General features: G+C 43.2%; 1 non-coding gene across 1 annotated transcript; it reads right to left on the bottom strand.

Annotated features, from left to right (window-relative positions):
• Positions 1–13664: 13664 nt before the first annotated feature.
• LOC121293449 lies at positions 13665–13805 on the bottom strand. Its single transcript, XR_005946528.1, has one exon. It is a non-coding gene; the product is annotated as a U4 spliceosomal RNA (small nuclear RNA).
• Between the last annotated feature and the right edge of the window lie 2120 nt (positions 13806–15925).

Here is a 15925-nt window from a genome sequence, read left to right as displayed (position 1 = left end):
GCAATCTCTCCTTTGCCTCCACCTATCACTGGCCCTCTATCCAGCTCTACCTGTCCCACCCCCCTCAAACAGCTTATATTTCATCTCATTTCTATTTTCCTTAGTTCTGATGAAGAGTCATACGGACTCGAAAAGTTTACTGTATTCCTCTCTGCAGATGCAGTCAGACCTGCTGAGTTTTTCGAGCTATTTTTGTTTTTCTTTCATACAAGTCTTGTTTAAGACTTGTTTAATCACAGGGCTATGGAGCAAAGGCAGGGAGGTCATAGATTCATAGAGTTATACAGCACAGAAACAGGCCCTTCAACCCATCGTGTCCGTGCCGGTCATCAGCATGTATCTGTTCTAATTCTATTTTCCAGCAATTGGCCCATAACCCTGTGGTGGTAGGAGGAAAATTGTTCCTTCAGGGGGCCAACACAGACACGATGGCCCGAATGATCTCCTTCTGAGCTGTAACCATTCCATGAATCTCTAATGTGTATTTATCCTGCTGCTCCATTTCCAGTGATTCCCACCTTCTGCTCTGGCTCCTGACTCCCTGCTAACTAAGTAATTCCTCCTTTTTCCCAAGTTCACCCTGTGCAGTGTGTGTGTCAGTCTTCCTCCGGACACCTCACCCCATCACGCCCCGGCTCTTTTAAACATCAGTAGCTTCCTGCTTGTCTGGCTTTAGTTTAAATTTACAGAATTGAAGGATTTAGCTTCAAACTCGCTTTAGCCAAATGCTCTAAACCGGAAAATGTTTGTCCCTCACACCAGGATAGATTATTTTGTTTCAAGAATCGAATATAAAATAGTGAGCATTATCCACGAGAGCCCAATATAAAACTGAACATGATCCCCTGACCCCAATATAAAACAGTGAACATGATCCCCGAGGCCCGAATATAAAACAGTGAACATGATCCCCCAGACCCGAATATAAAACAGTGAACATTATCCCCCAGACCCGAATATAAAACAGTGAACATTATCCCCCAGACCCGAATATAAAACAGTGAACATTATCCCCCAGACCCGAATATAAAACAGTGAACATTATTCCTCAGACCTGAATATAAACAGTTGGCTGGAATGTCATGAGGCCGAGACTTTTGTTGTCGATGTGGCAATTAAATTTGATACAATCCCTTTCTTCACAAACACTCACAGTCTACAATCCCGACATGAATCTTAAAATGTTGGAAATTCTCAGCAGGTCAGGCCTTCAACTATGGAGATAGAAACAGAGTTAATGTGACAGATCTGTGACCTTTCATCTAACCTGAGAATAAATAAAAATGTAACAGTTTATTAGCAAGTCAAAGGGAGACACTTTACAGGCTTCGGGAATCAAAATTTGAGTTCAACAATTTTCTATCATAATCTCTGCCCCCATTTGTTTCTTGTTTCTTTGAGTCCTTATTTTCCTTTCTCATTTCTCTCATTTTCTTCACATTGCATTCAGACTGTTGTTATCGTGCCATTCACACCTAATCTCGAAACAGCTTATGTGTTTTAATGGGGCCATTACCAGTCCCTTTGACCTTACATCATGAAGCCTTTGTCAGTTAATTTCTCCCTCCCTGCAGTCTTTCACAGACCTTTCCTTCTGTTCCTCTTCCCACCTCCCCCCTTTCACTGGGTCACCGACCTGAAACGTCAATTCTGTTTCTCTCTCCACAGATTCTCCTAGTTTTGCTGAGTGTTTCCAGTTTTTACTGTTTTCATTTCATATTTTAAGCATCGCAGTTTTGTTCGTTTCTCCATTCCAGAGCCCTCTGTCTGACGTTATTAATAATTCATAAATTAATTTGTTACCTGTACTTAATGTCTTGAAATCTGATTAACTATTCAGCTGTTTGTCAGTTATCAGTGTCTTTAAATGTAATTACAATTTCACCACTTCCCTCGTTTTCATCACACTTCCTGGCACGAATATTAAATCCTTACTAATCTTAAATAGACGGATCAGCCCAGCAGCGACAGATCAGTCAGTTTAGTCTCTGTGTGGGAAAGCATTTGGAAGCGGCAATTCCGGTCAAAATTAAGTCACTTGTACAATTGTGGGTTAATTAAAGCCAGGCACAGATTTGTTCAGGACAAATCACGTTGAACTAATTGCTTCAGTTTTTTGATACAGGAACAGAGAAAGTTGATGAGGGTAACACGGTTGATGTGCACATGAAATTCTAAAAGGCATTTGATACAGCACCAAGTAATAGGCTTGTTTGCAAATTTAAAATCCATGGGACAGAGGCAGCATTGGCTGCGTGACAGGAAACAACATGCTTGGTAGTTGGTTGCTTTTTCAGATTGAGGAAAAGTATACAGTGGGATCACAAGGGGTCGGTAGTCAGACCACTGATTTCTTGATATATATTAATGACCTAGACTTGTATGTGCAGGGCAACATTTCAAAATTTGCGAACGAAACTAAATTTTCAAGTTGTATTTACAGTGAGGAGAATGGTGAAAAACTTCAAGAGGACATAGAGAAGATGGTGGAATGCACAGACAGGTGGCAGATAAAATTTAATTCAGAGAGGTGTGAAGTGTTTCATTTTGGTAGGAAAAACGAGGAGAGGTAATATAAAATAAAGGATACAATTGTAAAAGGGTGCAGGAGCAGTGGAATCTGGGGCTTTATGTACACAAATCATTGAAGATGACAGGGCAGGCTGAGAAAGCAGTGAATAAGGCATGTGGAATCCCAGGCTTTATGAACAGAGGAATTAAGTACAAAAGCAACCAAGTTAGGATAAACCTGAATAAAACATTGGCTTGGCCCTAACTGCAGTATTGTGTCCAATTCTGAGCACCTCACTTCAGAAAGTGTGTGAGGCATTAGAGAATGTGCAGAAAAGATTCACGAGAAATGAGGAACTTCAGTTAGGTTAGGGTGAAGTTGGTTTGTTTTCCATGGAAGGGAGAATTGTTCTCGTGCATCTTTTCTGGGGCCTTTGACTTAATTCTTTATGAAATTGTAGCCATTCAGTGGCAGAGAGTGTTAAACACTTTCTTTCATGGAATGTGGGCAAGGCCAACATTTGTCGCCCATCCCCAACTGCCCTTGAAGCAAGTGGCTTGCCACACCATTTCAGAGGGCCATTCACAGTCAACCACATTTTGGTGGATTTGGAGTTACATGTAGGCCACACCAGGTAAGAATGGCAGATTTCCTTCCATAAAGGCTTTCAATTCCAGGTTTATTAATTGAATTTAAATTCCATCAGCTATCACGGTAGGAATTGAACCCAAGTCCACAGGCTGGTCTTCTGGATTACTGGTTTATTGACACTTCCACGATGCCACTGCCTCCCCCAAATATATTTTTAAAAACATTTTGTAAGTGGTTTAATATTTCTCAATATTTTATTTCATGTGGCTTCTATTATGAGTTTCAGACAGTTCAGTGCGATGTAGACGTGGTGTTTAAAGGTCATTCATTTCCCCCTTAGCATGTCGATGTTCGGTAAAGATACAGAGAATGATGTCCCCCTCATTAAGTATCTACTGACTTTACTTAGATGGACAATTCCCACTCCCATTGTTCTGGGTGAATGATAGATGCTCTATACATTCAGATCTTTTATAAATTAATTGCTAATTTTATTGAATAGCCCACTGCCCCAAACTCCACACCATAACAAAAAAATCACCATTTCTGATTGGACATTCAATGGCGGTACCTTTACCCAGCATTCCCCGCGGTGGTGACTGTCCCCTATCCACACCACTGGAGAGCGGTGCGCAGGCGCAGTGATGGACAGTGTTTGGAGCATGCGCAGTGTCAGTGATGACGATGGGGAGTGAAGTTCCTCGGCCACATCTGCAGCCGGTGAGGATGTGGAAACGCGGCGGGAGCGATGGAGCCGGGAGATGGACGGGGAGGGTTTATAAACACCTGGTGAAGGTCCCGGGTTGGCATCTCCGGGTCTATCTCTCTAGCCCACAGCAATGTGGTTGACTCTGACCAAGGCAGCGAGGGATGGGTAATAAATTCTGGCCTGGCCAGTGACGCGCACATCCCAGGAACGAATTAAATAAATTAAAATAATACCAGGACCAGGTTAAGGGCCGCCATTTTGTTTCAGCGGGGAGTAGGGCGCATGTGCCGCCACTTTGGTGATGTAACAATTAGTGGGCGGGGCTTCAGGGTCCCGGTTTCCAGCGGGTCCTAGTGCCGGGAAGATTATAACTGGGCACCAGGTTTGGAGCAGCTTCACCCAGTCCCAGGCTGCAGGAGGTTTGCAGCCGGGAGGAGTCCATGGGTCTTGTATATGTTCAGGGTGAGAGGTTGCAGCCCCTGTATAGTTACCTGAAGAGGCTCATCCTCGATTTTTGCTGACACTTCAGCCCCCACGCTCCTAATCTTTGTCTGACCAGTGTGAAGAGGGAGTGTAACTGTTCATGGGCCTGGTAAAAACAGGAGTTTGTCGATCCAGGATGGGTGACACACATGGGGTTGGGCACACTGGCTGCCAATCTCTCATCGTAGTCTTGTCCATGCCCGGGTGGCCATGGAGAGGGAACATGCGGTGTCCACCTGTATGCTTGATATCTCACACAACCAGTGGGCACCTCAGGGTACAGAGTGTCTCATAGATACTGGAAACAACATTCAGGTTTAGATAGGAAGGTTCCCTTTGCTTTTATTGGGACTTTGTTGCTGATTGAACTTCTTTCAGTTTGATTGGACCACGTTTTTGGGGAAAGCATGTACCAAATAACTCGAATTGTCTGTTTTGAGTTTATATCCTGTACTTACAGTGATGGTTTTTGTAAACTCCTTTTACAGGAGAGATGATTTACAGATAGGAAACTCAAGCCAAACAGCACATCAAGATCCGACAGAGTCACTCGATTCATCAGGACCTGAGTACAGTCGACAATTGAATGTGGAAGGAGAAATGTTTGTCTGTTCTGTTTGTGGGAGATTTCAAACATCAGTGTGACTGCAAAGCACTGAGACACACACACCCGAGGGAGAGTGTTCCAGTGAAATGACTGTGGAGAGAGATTTAAACAGTTATGCAGCCTGAAAAAAATCACACCATTTACAGCAGAGAAAAACTGTACACGTGTGTGTGGATGAGGCTCCAACTGATCATCAAATCTGAAGACAGAGGGACACAGGCGTCATGGAGAAACTGTGGCAATGTGGGGACTGTGGGAAAGGATTCAATCGTCCCTCCCGACTCGAAAACCATCGACGCAATCACACTGGGGAAAGGCCATTCACCTGCTCCGAGTGTTGAAAGGGACTCACTCAGTTATCCAACCTGCGGACACACCGATAGATACACACTGAAGAGAGACCATTCACCTGCTCCGAGTGTGGCAAGGGATTTAAATGGTCATCCCACCTGCTGACACACCAGCAAGTTCACACTGGAGAGAGACCAATCACCTGCTCCCAAGTGTGGGAAGGGATTCACTCAGTTATCCACCCTGATGAAAGACCAGCTAGATCACACAGAGGAGAGGCCATTCAGCTGTAGTTCCTGTGGAAAGAGATTCAGGTCTTCATTCAACTTCAAAGTACACCAGCGAGTTCACACTGGGGAGAGGCCCTTCACCTGTTCTAAGTGTGGGAAGAAATTCATTCAGTCATCCAACCTACTGACACACCAGTGAGTTCACACTGGAGAGAGGCCGTTTCGCTGTACTTCCTGTGGAAAGAGATTCAGGTCTTCAATCCACCTCAGTGAACACCAGCGAATTCACACTGGAGAGAGGCCATTCACCTGCTCTAAGTGCAGGAAGGGATTCACTCAGTCATCCCACCTGCTCAGACATCAGCGAATTCACAAGTGACCTCAGGGGTTGGATTCTGCTGTTATTGCTGCTGTTAATCACATCCAGGGCTGAACCATGTTCATTCTGACAGTTGGGGTTTGTTTCTGCTGATGTTAATAATCCCCGTAACTGGGCTGGAGTTTAATATTCTGGATCTATAGCTGATTGTGTTCTCGGGCTGCAGTGTCCCTTTAAGAATCGCTGTCTCTGATCTTCCCCATAATTCAGGAACTCTCATCAGAAATTAGTTTACAACAAGATTCTGAACTTTTACTTCGATCCTAAATTGATCTTTGGTACGAACTCTACAATTCAGTGTCTGAGAGGTTTTGATCGAGCGGATAGAGAGACAATGTTTCCTTTTGTGGGGAAGAGCATAACTAGAGACCATAAATATTGGATAGTCACCAAAAAATCCAATCGGGAATTCAGAAGAAACTTCTTCACCCAAAGAGTGTTGAGAAAGTGGAACTTGCTACCACTGGGAGTGGTTAAAGTGAATCATATAGCTTTTGTTTAGTTGAAAAGGGTGCAATACGTGGATGTGTTCATTTAGTTGTGCAAAGCTCAGGGCCCTGTGTGTGAATATATGTAGCTTCTAGCAAGTGTAAGTGAGGCACACATTGAGACCGACTGATAATCTTCAATTGGTTGTTTGTATAATTCTTAGCACAGTCAGGATTGTTTAGTATGTGTTGTCTAATCGTGGAATCACATCTAATATTACTTAAGGGGAAACTAGACAAGCACAAGAGCAGAGGGGAATAGATGGTTACAATGATAGATTTGGATGAGGAATGATGGGAGGAGGCTCTGGTGGAGCTTAAACACCAGCATGGACTGGCTGGGCTGAATGGCCTCTTTCTGTGTCATGTATCAGATGTATTGACACTCCTGAAGGGTCTGGTCCTAACTTTTAGACTATACCACCTATTCCTAGACTGTCTGACCAGCGGAAATAATTTCTATTTACCCTCTGTTCCCCTTAATATTCTCGATTCTGCTGTAACTGTCACTGTTAATCACATCCAGAACTGAACCATGTTCATTATGACAGTTGGGGTTTATTTCTACTGGTGATACTAATCTCTGTAACTGGGTTGGAGTTTAATATCTTGATATTTGTTAAATAAACCAGCTTTTGTTCTTTGTTAAACTCTCAGAATGTCGAGTCCTTGATTTCTCCAGGATAAGAGGAGACTAATTGATGTCCTGTTACTGACTGCTCCATTTTTGCATCTTTTCTCCTTCCAACTCTAGATTCTTTCAGTTCTCAGACCTCTGGTTACCCTCATGGACAAGTCCCAGCTCCCCATATCTCCAGAGAGCCTCTTTTGACCTTGGGATCCAGGGAAGTATCAGTATTAAAAGCAGAAAATGCTGGAAACAATAACCGATACCTTGCCAACTGCTAATTGATTTTGTCTTGGATTATTGTCTCCAGCCTTTCCCCACCACTGATGTGAAGCTGATTGTCCTGGAATTGCTGTGTTTTTGAACAGGGGTGTCACATTTACAATCTGTCAGTCCTTTGACACCACTACTATATAAGGATTGGAAGATTGTGACCAGAGCCTCCACAAGTTCCATCTGAAGGATGCTGTCTCTGACAGTGCAGCAGTCCCTCAATGTCACCCTGGAGTGTCAGCCTAGATAATGTGCTCAGGTTTATTAATATTTCCTCTTGTTATTGATGTGGGTCATTAAGAAACAATGGACTCTTATGATGTCATCCAGTCCCAGTGCGATGATGTCATCCAGTCCCAGTGCGATGATGTCATGAAGACTATTAAATACCAGCAGAGCCTTAGTGGTGAAAACAGTTTTGTTCAAGATGGCAGCAAGTCCATTACTGACAGATCAGCAAATGGAATTAATGGGAAAGAAAGTGAGGCAGCTCATGGACATCAGGAATAGTGTTGTGAATTATGAAGCTGAGCAACGTGTATAGTATACGTGTGCCACTGCCCCCATCTCCTGACACACTGTCCCTCTGCCTATCACTGGCCCTCTATCCAGCTCCACCTGTCCTACCCCCCTCAAACAGCTTATATTTCACCTTATTTCTATTTTTCTTTCATTCTGAAGAAGAGTCATATGGACTCGAAATGTTAACTCTGTCTTCCTCTCCACAGATGCTGTCAGACCTGCTGAGCTTATACATCTGCCCATGTCAATATCGGTAGGAGTGACCACCATTGTGGAGATGAAGTCCCACCTTAAATTGAGGATGCCCTCCATCATGTTGTGTGGCACTATCACTGTGCTAAATGGGACAGATTTCAAAAAGATCTAGCAACTCAAGACTGGGCATCCATGAGGCGCTGTGGGCCATCAGCAGCAGAATTGTAATCGAACACAACCTGTTACCTCATGGCCCAGCATATCCCCCACTCCACCATCAAGCCAGGGGATCACGCTGGTTCAAAGAAGAGTGCTGGAAAGCATGCCAGGAGTAGCAACAGGCATATCCAAAAATGAGGTGCCAACCTGGTGAAGCTATAACACAGGATTACTTACGTGCCAAACAGCATTAATATTAGCAGAAACAGAGCCCAATGAACATGGTTCAGTCCTGAATGTGATTAACAACAGAATCCTGTTTGTTATTTGTGAACTTGCTGGTGTCTCATCAGGTTGGATGACCAGGTGAATCCCTTCCCACACTCGGAGCAGCTGAACGGCCTCTCCTCAGTGTGAATTCGCTGGTGCTTCACAAGGTCAGAGGACACAGTGAATCCCTTCCCACATACAGGGCTGATGAACGGCCTGTCTCCAGTATGAATTCGCTGGTGCCTCAGCAAGTGGGATGACTAAGTGAATCCCTTCCCACACTGTGAGCAGGTGAACAGTCTCTCCCCAGTGTGAGCTCGTTGGTGTCTCAACAGATCACATAAATGAACTGATCCTTTCCCATAATCAGAGCAGGTGAACGGTCTCTCCCCAGTGTGAGTGCGGCGATGAGTTTCCAGCTCAGACGGGAATCTGAATCCCTTCCCAAACTCCCCACATTTCCATGGTTTCTCCCCACTGTGAACGGTGCCCTTTCCTTCCATGTTCAAAATCCGATAATATTCATGTTACGATAAATTGGGCGACTCCGTCAGATCCTGATGTGATGTTTAGTTTCATTTTCCTGACTGCAAATCATCCTCTTGTAAAATCCTGATTTAAAACAGAAGAAAGGGAGTGAGAGAAAACCCACAAAAACACAAAGGCAGGTTGTGAAATTGAGCTGAATGAATCTGGGAATTTGGGGGGCCGGCACGAGGAAAAAGTGACCATGAAAACTGCTGGATTGTATATAAATCCAACTGGTTCATTCATGTCCTTCAGGGAAGGGAACCTGCCACCCAGTCTGGGCCTACACAAGACTCTGGCCTCTGTGGGAGGAGAGGGAGAGAGAGGTGGGAGAGGCAGCGGGTGAAGGGATATCTACAACACCCCAAGAACTTTGACAAAGTCTCCAGAAACCTCAACCTCCGCCACCTAAAGGACCAGGGTAGCAGGTGTATGTGAACACCATCACCTCCAAGATCACCTCCAAGTCACACACCGTCCTGACTTGTCTGACATCCAGTACTGGATGAACAGAAATTTCCTCCATTTCAATATTGCGAAGACTGAAGCCATTGTCTTCAGTCCCCACTACAAACTCCACTCCCTGACCACCGGCTCCATCACCCTCCCTGACAACTGCCTGAGGCTGAACCAGACATTCAATGGGACATAGGAGTGGGAGTAGGCCATTCAGCCCGTCGAATCTGCTCCAACGTTCAATCTGATCAAAGACCTTTCCCACACTCTCCACATATCCCTGTATGTTATTGCTCAACCTGTCATCCATTCCTTTGTTCCGTCTAGACTATCAGAACACACTCCCGGCCAGCCTCCCACATTCAACCTCCCTGTAATCCAGAACTCTGCTTACACGCACCAAGTCTGGTTCACCCATCACCCCTGTACTCACTAACCTACAAAGGCTCTGGGCTAAGGAGAACCTCAATTTTAAATTTCTCATCCTAGTTTTCAAATCCCTCCATGGTCTCTCCCTCCCTACCTCTGTAATCTCCTCCAGCCTCACAACCCTCCAAGATATCTACACTTCTCTAATTCCGACCTGCTCAGTGACCCTGATTTTAACTGCTCCCCCTTTCGTGTCTCCCCCAGCAGCTGCCAAGGCCACAAACTCTGGGATTTCCCCCCTAAACCTCTCTACCTCACTTTCCTCCTTTAAGATAATCCATAAAACTTACCTCTTTCAGTGAACGTTTGTGCATCTGCCCTGATATCTCTTCAGGTGGCTCAGTATCAAATGTTGCTTTCTACACTCCTGTGAAATACCTTGATATGTTCTATTACACAATAGAATTAATTAATTACCATTTTAGGGTGGGCAGAATCTGATGGTCAATTTAGGCACTAAAGTGGAAGAGAGATGGACAATACCGCTGGAAAAACAACTGCTGAAAGATACTGTGGGAAGATAAAGCTGGTGAGCCAGCAGCACATGGTCAGGGGATGGGTAGCAGTGGAAACCTCATTTAGACACAGTTGGCAGAAAGAACAGTAAAATCCTAAACATAGTTAAAATACACTCATTATTAGAGACAGAGAAAGTTAAACAATGGCAGAGAGGTGATCAGGGAGGGCAGCGAATGAAACAGAGCAATAGATGGACATGGATTCAGATCCATAATAAAGGAGTCACACCAGCCCCAGAGCCATGAAATCTCTCATAGACAACAGAGGATAGTCAAAAATACTTAACTCTGAAATAATTACAGTTTTTAAATTTAAAATCTCTTGCTGTATCCCGCAGCTGGAAAGATATCAAAAGCACTGGAGTCAGAGAAAAACCTTCCAGTTGAGGAAATACCTGGGGAGGGGGGGTGATGTCACCGTGTAATTGTCGATGTGTGATGATGTCACAGTGTAATTGTCAGTGTGTGATGATGTCACAGACACAAACACAGAACATCTGGGTCTGTGCAAACCAGTGATCACCACACATTGTGAAAGACGTGAGGGTCCTTGAGAAAGTGCAGAGGAGATTTACCAGGGTCAGGGATGAGGGATTTTAGATTTAAGGTTAGTTTGGAGAAACTGGGGTTGTTCTCCTTGGAGTAAAGTGGATTGAGGGGAGATTTGATGGTGGTGTATAGTTTATGATAGGTTGTGATAAGAAACATGAAGTTGTTCAAATTAGTAGATTATAAAAGGTTTACGGACACAGACTTAAGATTTGAGGCAAGATCTATAGGGGGATGTGAGGAAAAAACTTTACACAGTGAGTGATTGAGTGGAACTCAATGCTTACGCTCAGAGGCCGATAATATTCAGGTCCTGATGAATCGAGTGACTCTGTCGGATCTTGATGTGATGTTTGGATTGAGTTTCCCGTCTCCAAATCCTTCTATTCAACATCCTGTAAAAGGAGATTATAAGAAAAATCTGTCACTGTCAGTCCAGGATAGAAATTGTGAAGAGACAAATATTTCTCTTGGTTTGAGTTTGCTGTGTGTAAATCCTCCCCTTGTAACCCCCTGTAAAAGGAGTTTCCAAAATCCATCCCTGTCAGTCCAGGATAGAAATTCACAACATTCTCTCCTCCTGCTACCTGCACCAGGATGATCGCGCATGCGCTGTGCTGCACAGCCGCTGCCCCGGGCCGAGCAGAGGGAGAGACCCAGCCATTTCCGGTCTGTTTCCTGCAAACGCGGGAGCGGTATTTCTTATTAAGGCTCTGCGGCCTGTACCAAGTGTTTATGAAGCCTCCCAGCCCAATCCGCTGGCTCCATTCCTCCTGCCCACACACTCACTCTGTTTGGCTGCTGCAGTCGCCATTTGCCCACCAGCTCTCGGGCTCCGGTCTCAGGACAGCACTGCGCATGCTCAGGTACGAGACCGCAATACGCAGGTGCCAATTACACTTCGCAATACGCATGCGCACTGCCTTAGCGTTCTGGATAGGACACCTTTTGCCCCGCTCTGAATGCTGGGTGAAAGGTCCGCCATTGGAGATCGATATTCTTGCATGTAAAATTATGTTTCATGTTCAGATGATGATCGGACGCTTACAGATAAAAGTTGAAATTATTAATTCGATGAATAAAACAGTCAAAGTACACGGGCTTCCATAGAAGTTCTGTCCTGGGTGTAATTACCAACATAACAAGCCCCTGCAGTTAGAGGTGAATTCACTGGATTCTCAGCAGTCTGGGTGAAGAAGTGATTTTTCCTTCCATACGCCGAGCATTTAAACTCTGCCTTCTCAGACAGAACGTGACTGTTGCAAATTAAATCCTTTGAACTTTTAAAGTTGGATTGTGAACACGTGGCCAAACTGAGAAAATCCCTTTGCAGAGTTTTCTCCATCAGATGTGACTGCTGCTGTGTCAACTAATGAGGTGATCGAGGGAATCCATTTCCACATTCAAGCTGGTGAATGATGTTTTTGTAGTGTGACTTTACACAGGATTTTCCAGCTCACACTTGGATCTCTAATCCTTCTGGCAATAAGTTCTACATTCTACTCAAAGAAAAGAGAAAGGCGATGCTACAACTCTGAAATAAAGGCAATATTTTGGAACTAAAACAGCTCTGGTAGCATCTGTGGAGAGAGAAACATAGTTTTAATTTCAGGTCTGTGACTTTTCAGCTGAACTGTACTGAATCAGTGCACAGACCTGAAAACATAACTCAGAAATTCCCAAATATGCTGAGTATTCCCATCATTTTCTGCTTTTATCTCTGGTTAAAGACGTTGCCCCTGAATTGGACATTGGATTTATTGGTGACTAATTTACATTGATTCTTGTCTATCCGCAAGTGGAAACATCTTCCAAACCCCTTTCCAAAATTAACGGCTTTGCTGAGGTCATCCCTCGCCCTTTTCTCCACAGAAAGGCTTTTTAACCTGTTCAATCTCTTTTGAATGAGATAAATTTCCAATTTTAGCATAATTCCAGTAAACCTTTCTTGCATCTTCTCCAGTGCTTCTAGATCCATCTAATTATATAAAGAGTGAGCTAATCTGATACTTCAAACTCATCATTTCCCCCAAATGCCTGTATGTTAGAAGGATCAGTATCGCAGTGGGAGAGAGGACTATGGTTTCAAGCTTTGATTTCCCAATCTCTCTTTCAACCATTTTCCCATGAGCAGAACTTAAGATGAAATTAACACATCCAATGAAAAGATTTAGAAAGTGGCGTGTTACTTTTATATGTGACTAACTCACTCTTGCATTCTGTAAATCCTGCTTGGAGGTTTTGTGAATGGGATATCATCTACCTGCGATTTCCTAAGCCTGTGCTTGTGGGAGATTTGGCTCCTGTTGCAGTTTCTACTTCCCAGAGATGGCCAGTAACCCGCTGATTGAAATAGCAATTGCCACTTTCCCCTGCTGGCTGCTGGAGAGCAAATAATTGTTGCTTTCTACTTTTCCCTGTCTCACTCGCTGCTGGGCTGAGGAAGAGCAAATAGTTGATGGGTTTGTTTGAATCCAATAACTTTTTAGGTTTCTAATGGGTTAGATGTAAGTACATGGGAGATGTAATTGTTTTCTAATGAGAAGCTAAATGGCAGCAGGGGGACAGCTTCATAAATCAATGAAAGTAGCAACACTCCCGCTGAATCCTCACTCAGGTAAATGCAGCAACGTGGAAATGGTGAGAAAATATTTAGTGATACAAGTGTTACCCAATCAATTTCATGAAAATGTCTAAACAGCATTAGCAACCCCAGCACTGACAGAGTTCAATCAACACAAACATTAAATGCTGAAAAGCTCAGCTCTTCACAGATTCTGCCTTGCCTGCTGAATAATAACAGAAACCTCTGGGTTTATTTTACTATCTTTTCACATATGTAAATAGCCTCCAAACAGACTATCAAAAATTGCTAATAGTGACTTTGTTGCAAGTCACCGTAGCAGGGTATTGGGAAAAGTTTTCAATAAGCAATAATCACACCTCAGTTAAACCTCATTGGCTACAATACTGCCACTGCACAAAGTTAATGCAGACTCTCTGGACAAGCGGTGGTCTAGCAAACAAACTATTCACACTTGTGGTGAGAAAAATGAATTGATTTCAGGGCATTGCACATTCTCGCCTGGGATTGTGTTTATCAGATGTAACTTATTTTCTAAAATTATATCAGTAGATTAAAACATTATTTATCAGACAGAATGTTGAAATGAGAAGGAAAGGCTTATGGGATGGGAATATGCTAATCCTCCCTATGATACCTTGTGAAGTGAAATGACGCCCTGTCTGCTGGGAGCACGTGTCCAAGCTCCCCAGGGCATAGTTTAAACGGTTGTGTTAACACACTCTAACATAACTAATAGTAACACTACTTTGAACATTGTTTATAAATAATAATTTTAAAAAGCTCTGGACACAGTATTGTGTCCTTGTGCATTGTACCCAGTTCAGACTTAGTGAGCGGCAGTGGGAGCAGAGAGAAGAGAGTTTTCTACTTCATGTTGATACATTGTACCCAGTTCAGACTCAGTGAGGGGCAGTGGGAGCAGGGAGAAGAGAGTTTTCTACTTCATGTTGACACATTGTACCCAGTTCAGGCTCAGTGAGTGGGAGTGGGAGCAGGGAGAAGAAAGTTTTCTGCTTCATGTTGATACATTGTTGGGAACTGGACAGGGCAGTTCTGATGAATCATGCACCCCCAGCTGCTTATGCTGATGAATATTTCCAGCTTTGTTTTTTTTACATTTAAATTTCAAGATTCATCTTCTGCAATTATTATTTGGACAGATCTGAATTTCATTTGATCCCAGCCATGTTTTCAATGTGTGATTAGTGGTTTTACAGTTTTGTGTATCCATGCACAGAGTGTGAGACAGCATTTATTACCAATCCCTACTTGCCCTTGAGAAGGTGGTAGTGAGCTGCCTTCTTGAACGGCTGCAGTCCTTGTGGTGTAGGTACACCCACAGTGTTGTAATTATGATACAACCTTTCAGAGCCAATAATTAAACTTGGCTCAAATATATTAAGTGGAGAAATGAAAGCAAAATGTTACTTAAAAGGTACTGAAACATGATATTTATTCATGTGCTGATATAATACACTGCTATTTAATTGATTTCTTAACCTGTGTGTGCTGCTCCACCTGTGTTTTCCAACCCATCTTTTGAAGACTCCAGCCGAGCAAAGAAAGCAATCAAATTTAAATCAGCAACCTCGAACTTTATATTCACCCCCTTTCAGAGTTAGGTGATTTTTTTTGTGCTAAGCAGACTTCATACAATCTAAAGGAAGACATTTTATTAAATGGAAGTGACTTCTATCCCATCTTCACTGGACATTCTTAATTATTGCACACGTGTCCTCTGAAGGCTGTGGCACATTTGTAACATTTAACTGTTAAACTGGCCTCTGAGTTGAAGATCGCTGCTCTAAATGGAGAAATCCAACTAAGATGATAGTTGTAACTGTTTGTAAATATCAGGCTCCAGGTCAGTAGTTGGATTTTTTTTTTAAGATTTTGTATGAGTAACACATTGTGACATCTGTTGTTTGATGTTTGACGTATAACTTAAGGACACTGGCTCCAATACTGTATGCACATTTGTAAAGTTAACTGCCGGTCTGTTTTATAATGATTGGTGCAATAACCACCTCGTGTTCGATTTCTTATTTTGAATGCAAAGTTTGAGTTGTTTTCAGGATGAGCTGTCTTTCTAAATCCTTCCGAGTAGCCCCAGAAGCCCAGGCTCATGCTCTGAGGACACAGGTTCAAATCCCACCATGGCAGCTGATGGAATTTAAATTCAATTAATAAATCTGCAATCACAAGCAATGAGACTATCATCAGTTTTCGTAAAAACACATCTGATTACTCATGTCGTTTAGAGAAGGAAAATTGCCATCCTCACCTGGTCTGGCCTACATGTGGCTGATAAATAACAATAAATAAGGTAAGTAAAATAAATTGAATAAGAATAAGAAAAATATGCGCTAAGTAACTGATTTCCTGGTGGTAATTTAACCTGGAATCACCATGGGTGATATCAATAATTAACACATTCCCATGACATCTCAGTTTACCAAAGTCTGTCCCAATCCATGTGAATAATAAATGGGTTCTCACAATAGTGGGAGGTTAATTTATT

Source organism: Carcharodon carcharias, chromosome 21, assembly GCF_017639515.1.
Source record: "Carcharodon carcharias isolate sCarCar2 chromosome 21, sCarCar2.pri, whole genome shotgun sequence".
Taxonomy (NCBI): Eukaryota; Metazoa; Chordata; class Chondrichthyes; order Lamniformes; family Lamnidae; genus Carcharodon; species Carcharodon carcharias.
The sequence above is the reverse complement of the archived record's forward strand: the minus strand, read 5'-3'. Positions and strand labels throughout refer to the sequence as shown.